This window comes from Canis lupus, chromosome 31 (genome assembly GCF_011100685.1).
Source record: "Canis lupus familiaris isolate Mischka breed German Shepherd chromosome 31, alternate assembly UU_Cfam_GSD_1.0, whole genome shotgun sequence".
NCBI classification, from domain to species: Eukaryota; Metazoa; Chordata; class Mammalia; order Carnivora; family Canidae; genus Canis; species Canis lupus.
This window is the reverse complement of record NC_049252.1, coordinates 25,187,151-25,195,218: the sequence shown is the minus strand read 5'-3', so window position 1 is coordinate 25,195,218 and position 8,068 is coordinate 25,187,151. Positions and strand designations below refer to the sequence as shown.

Below are 8,068 nucleotides of genomic sequence, written 5' to 3'. Positions count from 1 at the left end.
AACTCCAACCCAGTGGCAGTCCTTGCCTATGAGCTTTAATAATTACAGAAACATCCAAAGAAGAGAGACAAGGAGGAGAGTAGGAAGAGAACCTAGAATTGTCAGTCTAAGTCAAAAGGATCTGAGTTTCTGGGAATGCCTCCTTTGGAAGTGGGATGCCATCCTGCTCCTGGCCCCTTTTAAACAGTGGTCTCAGGTACCAGGGCAAGCCAGACCACCAGAAAGAGCTTCCTTGGCTGATCTATTCTTAAGATTTCTTCAAAGTAAATTTCATAATACACACTGAGAGGGGTACCTGGGCAGCTCAGTCTGTTAAGCAACTGCCTTTGGCTGGTTATAATCCCAGGGTCCTGGGATCCAGCCCCACATTGAGATCCCTGCTAGTTGGGGAGTCTACTTCTCCCTCTCCCTCTGCCACTCCTCCTGCTTGTGCTCTCCCTCTCTCTCTCTCAAATACATACATACATAAAATCTTTTTTTAAATTTTTTAAAATTTATTTATGATAGTCACAGAGAGAGAGAGAGAGAGAGAGAGAGAGAGAGAGAGGCAGAGGGAGAAGCAGGCTCCATGCACCAGGAGCCCGACGTGGGATTCGATCCCGGATCTCCAGGATCGCGCCCTGGGCCAAAGGCAGGCGCCAAACCGCTGCGCCACCCAGGGAACCCCCATACATAAAATCTTAAAAAAAAAAAAATACATGCTGAGAAACCTGGTCCTTACCCCCATGTCAGTCTACTCTCCTCCAATGTTAAATGGGAAACTCTTTCATTTTCCTACAACTTATCTCTGATTTTCTCCCAACATTCTATTTTGGAAAACTTCAGGCTACCAGAAAAGTTGCAATAATCCTATAAAGAACATCCAAATACCCTTCATCAAGATTCACCATTTGACAACATTTTGCTGCATTTGCTTTATCTCTTTTTCTTGGTACATATACATATGCATATTTTCTTTTAAGACTTAGCTGCAGAAATTAAAATACTTTATCCCTAAGTCCTCCTAAAGAAACATGCAGAAACAGCTAAAAAACACCTTAGCAAAGAAGAGCAGGGAAGAGGATGGGATAGATGTAGCTTTACCCAGTATTAAATCATACAGCAAAGCCTCTGCAATTATAGTTGACGGTACTGGAACATTACTAGCCCAATAGAGGAGTGAAACAGAATAGAATATCTAGGAAAACACTAACGTACATATGGATTAGAAGCAAGAAATGTGACATCACCAAACAATGAGGAGAAAATGTACAATTTAATAGTATGGAGGAAAAACTGAATAGCTATTTGGAAAATGTAAACTTGGATTCCCTCTACACATAAAAGTCAACTCCAAATGTATATTTGATAACCGCATGTAAAAAATGAAAACATATAATACCAATATTTAAAAAAAACATTAGTGAATTTCATTATAACCTACCTGTAAAAGAAAAAAAAAAAAAAAAACAGGTACAATTTCAAAAACTGATATATTTGCCTGTATTGAAAATCCGAAAACATCTCATACCAAAAAGTGAAATTTTGCTTCAGAAACTCATCCAAAAACCCTCTTGTATTCCATAAGTTTATTGATCCAAGCAGTAGGGCTTATTATTCAATGACAACTAAAGTTCCATGTTTTCAGGCAGAGCTCAGCCCTTCTCTCAGGGATTGTCATTAAACATGTGTTGGGTGACTCACCAATATATAGTATTGTTCTGGTTCCAGGGAACGATGTTGTGCTTGGAGAATCCACCCGCTATATCTCCAAGTATTTAACATCCTTCTAAGTATGTCTGTCAGGTTCCTATTTTTCCTCTATCTTCATACTTAATTTTGCATTTAATGCACTTCTAATAAAAACATAGGACTCTGTGCTAAAGATATTCAGTGTGAATTTGGAAGCGTCAGAAGACAGAAACCCCTTTTTTAATTCCTTTTTAACAACGGAAATAAATTAAACTCAATCATGTTTGCATGAATGATTCTATTTTCATTAAGGGAAACTTGCATCCAAAGATTTTGCAGAATTGGGTAAACTCCTTGTCAGAGTTTTTCTAAATCATTTATTTTTATTTGAGGGCATATGGTAAGATTCCTTCTTTGACAGAATACCATGAAATTAATTTTGACATATCGCCGTAAATGAGGCCATTGTACCACCTCCATGATTAAATATTCACAAACATTACCCAGAGCTTTCAAAAGGACTCTGTTTCCTTCCCACAGTAAAGGCCTGCAAAGTGATAACAATCCATTTCCCGGTGATGGGCAAATGCAAGAAAATATATGAGGATCCAAGAATTTGTCAAATGAAACAATAGCAATCAATTTTCTACCATTCTACTTGTGGAAACATGTAAAATGAGATTTTGCACTAAAAAAGCAACTGTTGGATAAGTGAAAATATGACAATTTAATAAAATGGTCATGTCCCAACAGATCACTCAACCAGCAAGCACTGAAAACTTCTGGCAGAAAATTAATATATCAAAATGGCTTGTGTATCCTTTAAGAAATGTCTGTCTTTTAGGAGGCCTATAGCCTGTTTGTATTTAAGCAACTTTTTTTTTTCATCCATATGACTTTAAAATGATTCTAGAATTCCAAGGATAAAAATAGGAAAGATTCTTTTGCTTTCAGGGTTGCCCCCCACCATCACCCACCAACGGTCTGTACTGTTTTAATATAATTCTTTGCTGCTTAACAAGGACAAAAAAAATGGATCAGAACTCCAAGGAAACATAGATTAACCTGCCAACAGTAACCATCATAAAGAGATCTCATCAATATAACAAAATCTGGTCTTTAATTTCAAACCATGGCCATAAGATAGCCATTTCATACCTTGAGGACTCATTTTCCTAAATTGCGAAAAGCAACCCTTGAAAAGGATAAGAAGCTTCTTAAGGACAAGAAAAACAACAAAAAGTATATTTTAGAGCAATATTGAACATTCCCTGCAAGAGAACCCCACTGAAGTGTCTGTGAGACAGATCAGGATTGACCAGCACTCTGGCCCTCATAGTGCAGTAAGACCTTCCAAAGGAAATAAAACAAGTAAGATTTTCAAGGAGCTAGTTTCTTGATCTTCAGCTTCCCCAGGAATCTTTACTCAAAATCTGTCTGCCTGAGAATGTAGCCCTCAAAGTGTCTGGGTTGTGAACTGACCTTCTCTGCTCTTACAAAGGAAAGATCAACCTCTCATCCACCTATCTTCTCATCTGTCTGCAGTTCCCTAAGCAGGTAACCACTACCCAGGATTGCTAACCAAGGTCCTGAGATGAGATAAACAAATCCCATCCCAGATCAGATGCCTTTAAATATTTTGCTACCAAAACATTAGAGGAGGGTTGAATTGAATTGAATTGAATTGAACTGAACTGAACTGAATTGAATTAGCTAATAGTACAACAGTCTCTCTCCACCCATGTTTCCATTTCCCACTGTTCCAGTTACTTGCAGCCAACCAACGTCCAGAAGCAGATGATCCTCTTTCTGACTTATTATCAGAGGGTCAATATTAGCCTCAGGCTAGGTCACAATGCCTGTCACTCACCTCACTTTATCTCATCACGTAGGCATTTCACCATCTCACATCATCACAAGAAGAAAGGTGTGTAGGACACAGTTAAGATATTTTGAGAGGGGCCACATTCATGTATCTTTTATTCAATATAGTGTTATAATTGTGCTATTAGCTATTGTTGTTTATCTCTCACGGTTTATAAATTACACTTTATCACAGGGATGTGTATATAAAGGAAAACAGTGTAGGTAGGGTTTGGTACTATCTGCAGTTTCAGGCATCCACTGGGAGTTTTGGACTAAGTTCCTTGTGGATAAAGGAGGACCACTGTACCCTTTGATAATGGCTTACTCTATGAATTTGGCATGTGACACCAAAGGTGTTCCAGGGACTGAATGACATTGCTATAATAAAAGTCTCTCTATTCTCACACCTTGTTTATCTGAAAAAAATTTCTGAGCTATCTCATAGGTAGTTATGAAGATTAAGTTAATCAAGGTAAAATAGGAAGAGCCCCAGGAATAGCAAACGGTATATAGTAAATACTATATAAAGGATTGTTGTTATTATGACTGTTATATTAACTAAATATGTGAGTTATATGTAATTATAAATATTCTATTTATAAAAATTCCAAATATATAAATTAAAATATATTCATTATAATTAGTTATATTAACCGAATTAATACATGCTATAAATATGTGACATGTACACAAGTGTACATTGTGTACGTGTGTGTTGCAGAAAATATGAAACATGTATCCATTAAACATTTCCAAACCTAATAATATATTATTTTAAAGTAAAATTATGTGGAGTAAGATGAAGGATAAAATGTGTAAATGTAGAACTACTTACAACTTATTACATTTTTTTAAACAGTTGATATTAGGAGTCAAATTACCATGGAGTTTATATTATACTGGGCACTTTAAATATAATGAAATAATTATTTTAAATGCTAACTTTTTGAGTATGCTTGAAATTATACTTTTCAAGTATTTAAACATATTATGAACATTAAAACTATTTTGCAAAATTATCTTTGAGGGAGAGGGAGGTTGTATTCAAAAGATATGTATGAAGGTATTCATTGTAAGAAATATAAAGAGATTTATTATGAGAAATTGGCTCACTTAATTATAAAGGTTGAGAAGCCTCACTATCTGTTTGCAACCTGAAAATCCGGGAATGCATCAGGTCTAATTTAATCTGAATACAAAGTGTTGAGAATCACATGATCCCATGGTATAGATTCCAGGTCAGATCTGAATGCCTGAGAACAAGGAGGACCAGGGACAGGTAAAGACCAATGTCTCAGCTCAAGCAAAAGCAATGAATTTTTTCTATCCTCCCCCTTTTGTTCTATCCAGGCCCTCAGTGGATTTGATGATGGGGAGGACAACTACTTCACTCAATGTACCGATTCAAACGCTTGCCTCATCTGGAAACACCCCCATGAGCACATTCCGAAATCACACTCACCCTGGGCACCCCATGGCCCACTCTAGTTGACACATAAAGTTAACCGTCAAATATATTTGATCAAATATAAATAAACAAATATATTTGAAGACCTCTGGTTTACACTACATAAAGAGAATGCATGATCTTCCACCCTTCCAAACCCCTACACCCCACCAGAGTAACTGGCAAAAATACAGCTCTGCCTCCTTCTTACCTCTTCTGAAACTTCTACAATTTCTTACTGTCTTATGAGGAAGTCAAAATCTTCATCAGAATTTACAGTCCCTTCAAATCCTCCCACATCCCGTTCCTGCCTTTGCTTCTGCAATTTCTTCATCCACACAGGGCCACTGGCCATGGGAATGACCTTCAACACATCGTCTCCTCTTACTGTTTACACCTTTGGCATTAGGAGCCCTCCCCCTAGAATGCCATCCTCTTCATTCCCATCCTACTCAAGTCTCTGTTGAAATGTTACATTTCCAGAGGGGTCTTCCTAAATCATCTTATCTAAAATAGCACCCTTGTCTCTGTCACCTTTGATCACTCACCTTTCTTTATTATCAATCACAGCACTTTACACTGCCTGTCATTATATTAAATATCTTTCTCTAAAATGCCTTTTTTTCCTCCAGTAGGCTATAATTTCCATGAAGGCAGCAACTTGGTCTTACTTTTTCATTCTTATATCCCCATTGCCTGAATGGGCACATTATAGACACCAAGTAAACAAACATTTTATATAAATGCATACATGAATGAGAAAGTATCATATTTGATTCTGGATCCCAAGCACAGTTTAATTTTGCAACAAATGTATATTGACCCGAATACATTACAAAAGGCTGTGTTATTATTTATAAGAGCAAGGTCTAGTCTCCTTATCTGCAGATATGTCAGCAAATAATGGGTGACTTTATTTCTAAAAGCAGCGAAGTTACGAATAAGAACTTTAGATGATCAAATTCCCTTTAAATTCTCTGACATTATGATAATTTAAGACAGACATATGCATTAAAAATAATCACCTTGTACAATCCATGAGTTTCTATTTTTTCAAAGACATCTTCCCCACAGAAACCACTTGGAGATGTCAAGTCTCAAATGAAAAGAAAAACTATTGAAATTTTTCCCCAAATTCATCATTAATTTCTTCCACGCTACTTATTTTTAGAAATCTCTTAGGTAGAAAGTGTCACTTTCTGCTCTTTACCAATGCCAGTTTCATTTCTGTGTGTGGTGAAGAGACTTGGAAAAGAACTTAATTGTCCCCAAGTGGTTGCAGGAAAATTGCTTTGCTGTCTGCCTTCTCTGGCAAGATAAAGTTAACACCTAGACCCATGTTTGTTTATCCTGAACTGTATGATTCAGAATTTTCTCAAAGGTGGAAAGGCGATACATGTTATAATTAGCAGAGATGACTTTACCGGATAAATGGATAAACCCACATACACAAGGTGAGGGACTAGGAATTCGAGAGTCATCATTGACAAAATTGCCAAGATGGGAAGTTTCCTAAATCAGTTCATCCAGGCCTGATTCTGGATGTTTCCCAGGCACAACCAGCTTCCACTCAGTTCTGTCCTGTTTTCTGATTACCCCTTTACACTGGTTTCTGGGGCCATCTCTGTGATTGCCCTGAGCCATTTCTAAATAAATACTCAGGCAGTTTCAAGGGGATTGGCTTCCCATGATCAGCTAAACAGAATTTTTCAAGGAGCAGAAGAGTTTACAGAAAAATCAATATGGTATAAATAAAGTTATCCTAGCAGGAGACGAACAAGTAGAGATGCTCTTGTCATGTTATGGATCTTATGATACTTCCCAGACCTGTGTCTTGGTTGATGATTACTTCTGACAAGTATTTGTCCAGAGCACCTACTTTGTTCATTGCATGAATGCTAAAGCCATTTTACATGGGTTGGGGTACAAAGCTTTCCTGTGACCTCCATGGAGGGCACTTGTCACTCAAGGAAAAGCACTGATTCCCATAAAAAGCTTGAATTGAACAGAAGGGCTAGTAAAGTCTTCTTTGATGTGATAGCGTAGGATTTTCAGTGAGTATTTGAGAGGGAAAGCTAAAAACTGGCTAAAGAATGCGTTATTTCCAAGATTTGGGTATGGCTGTGGGACAAGGAGGCTCTAACTGATGTGCTAAAAACAGTTTTCTCTTTCACTTCTCCTTCTGGAATGTGCCCCTTTTATTTTGTCATTCTTGGCTTGGCTCCTCACTTCTCAGGCCTCCTCTGTCGTTTCATTCTGCCTGAGTATTTCCTTTCCAATATTTTGGCTGAATGTTCAGCTTTGTTAGCAGAAATGCAAAGTGAGCGCTTTGAAGCATTACCCAATAAAATCCAATTTTAAACAGTTAGAGCTACAACTTCCCCCATCCTCTGGGAAATGAGCCTTCAGTTTCTTTATGCTTCAGGCAGAAATGCTAGAGCCAGAATTGTCACTCAGGCCAGAGTCTTGCCAAGACCGTCAGATAAGCCACCTGGCGAGGTCTGGCAGGCCACATTTAAAAAGGGGACTTCTTGGAAAGATGAAACTGCCTTTTGAAATTGTTAAGCATCGGTGACTTTTCTATAGTATTGGCTAAATCATCAGTGGGGAGTACATCTGAAGGTCTGAACATATGTATTCTTTGAAAGAACTCACATTTCCTTAAGAGGGCAATAAAAAACTTTTGAGAGCGATGCAAACAACATTAAAGTCTTAAGAAAACTTTTCCTTTCATAAGAATGCCCATTTAATAAATATTTAGACTAAGTTTTAAAACCTACCCTTGAGGCTAACAATACCAGTTATCACATACAACCTGATTGTTATAACTTCTTCTGGGGAGATAAATACTACTATATCCACTTGACAAATAAAGAAACAAAGATCTTAAAGGAAACATCTATAGTCAGCAACTTAGAATTTAAACTTTAGATAAAACTCTCCCTTGACATTGAAGCCGTGTTGCTATTACATAATGAATTACATAAATGAATCAGGAATGGGATGGCTTTTTTCTTGCTCTCTTTTTATCCTTTTATTTGATTTCCTGGCTATAGATAAGTAAGAATGTTTTAAAAAATGGAA

At 37.3% G+C, this 8,068-nt stretch overlaps 1 protein-coding gene across 2 annotated transcripts in view; it reads left to right on the top strand.

The window, feature by feature from the left end:
• Positions 1-2,636: 2,636 nt before the first annotated feature.
• GRIK1 (glutamate ionotropic receptor kainate type subunit 1) overlaps positions 2,637-8,068 on the top strand; it is a 176,876-nt gene continuing 171,444 nt past the window's right edge. For both annotated transcript variants that reach the window (XM_038581313.1, XM_038581312.1), the window contains exon 1: positions 2,637-3,228. The gene's annotated coding sequence lies outside the window, so the exon portion shown is untranslated. The remainder of the gene's footprint in view (positions 3,229-8,068) is intronic.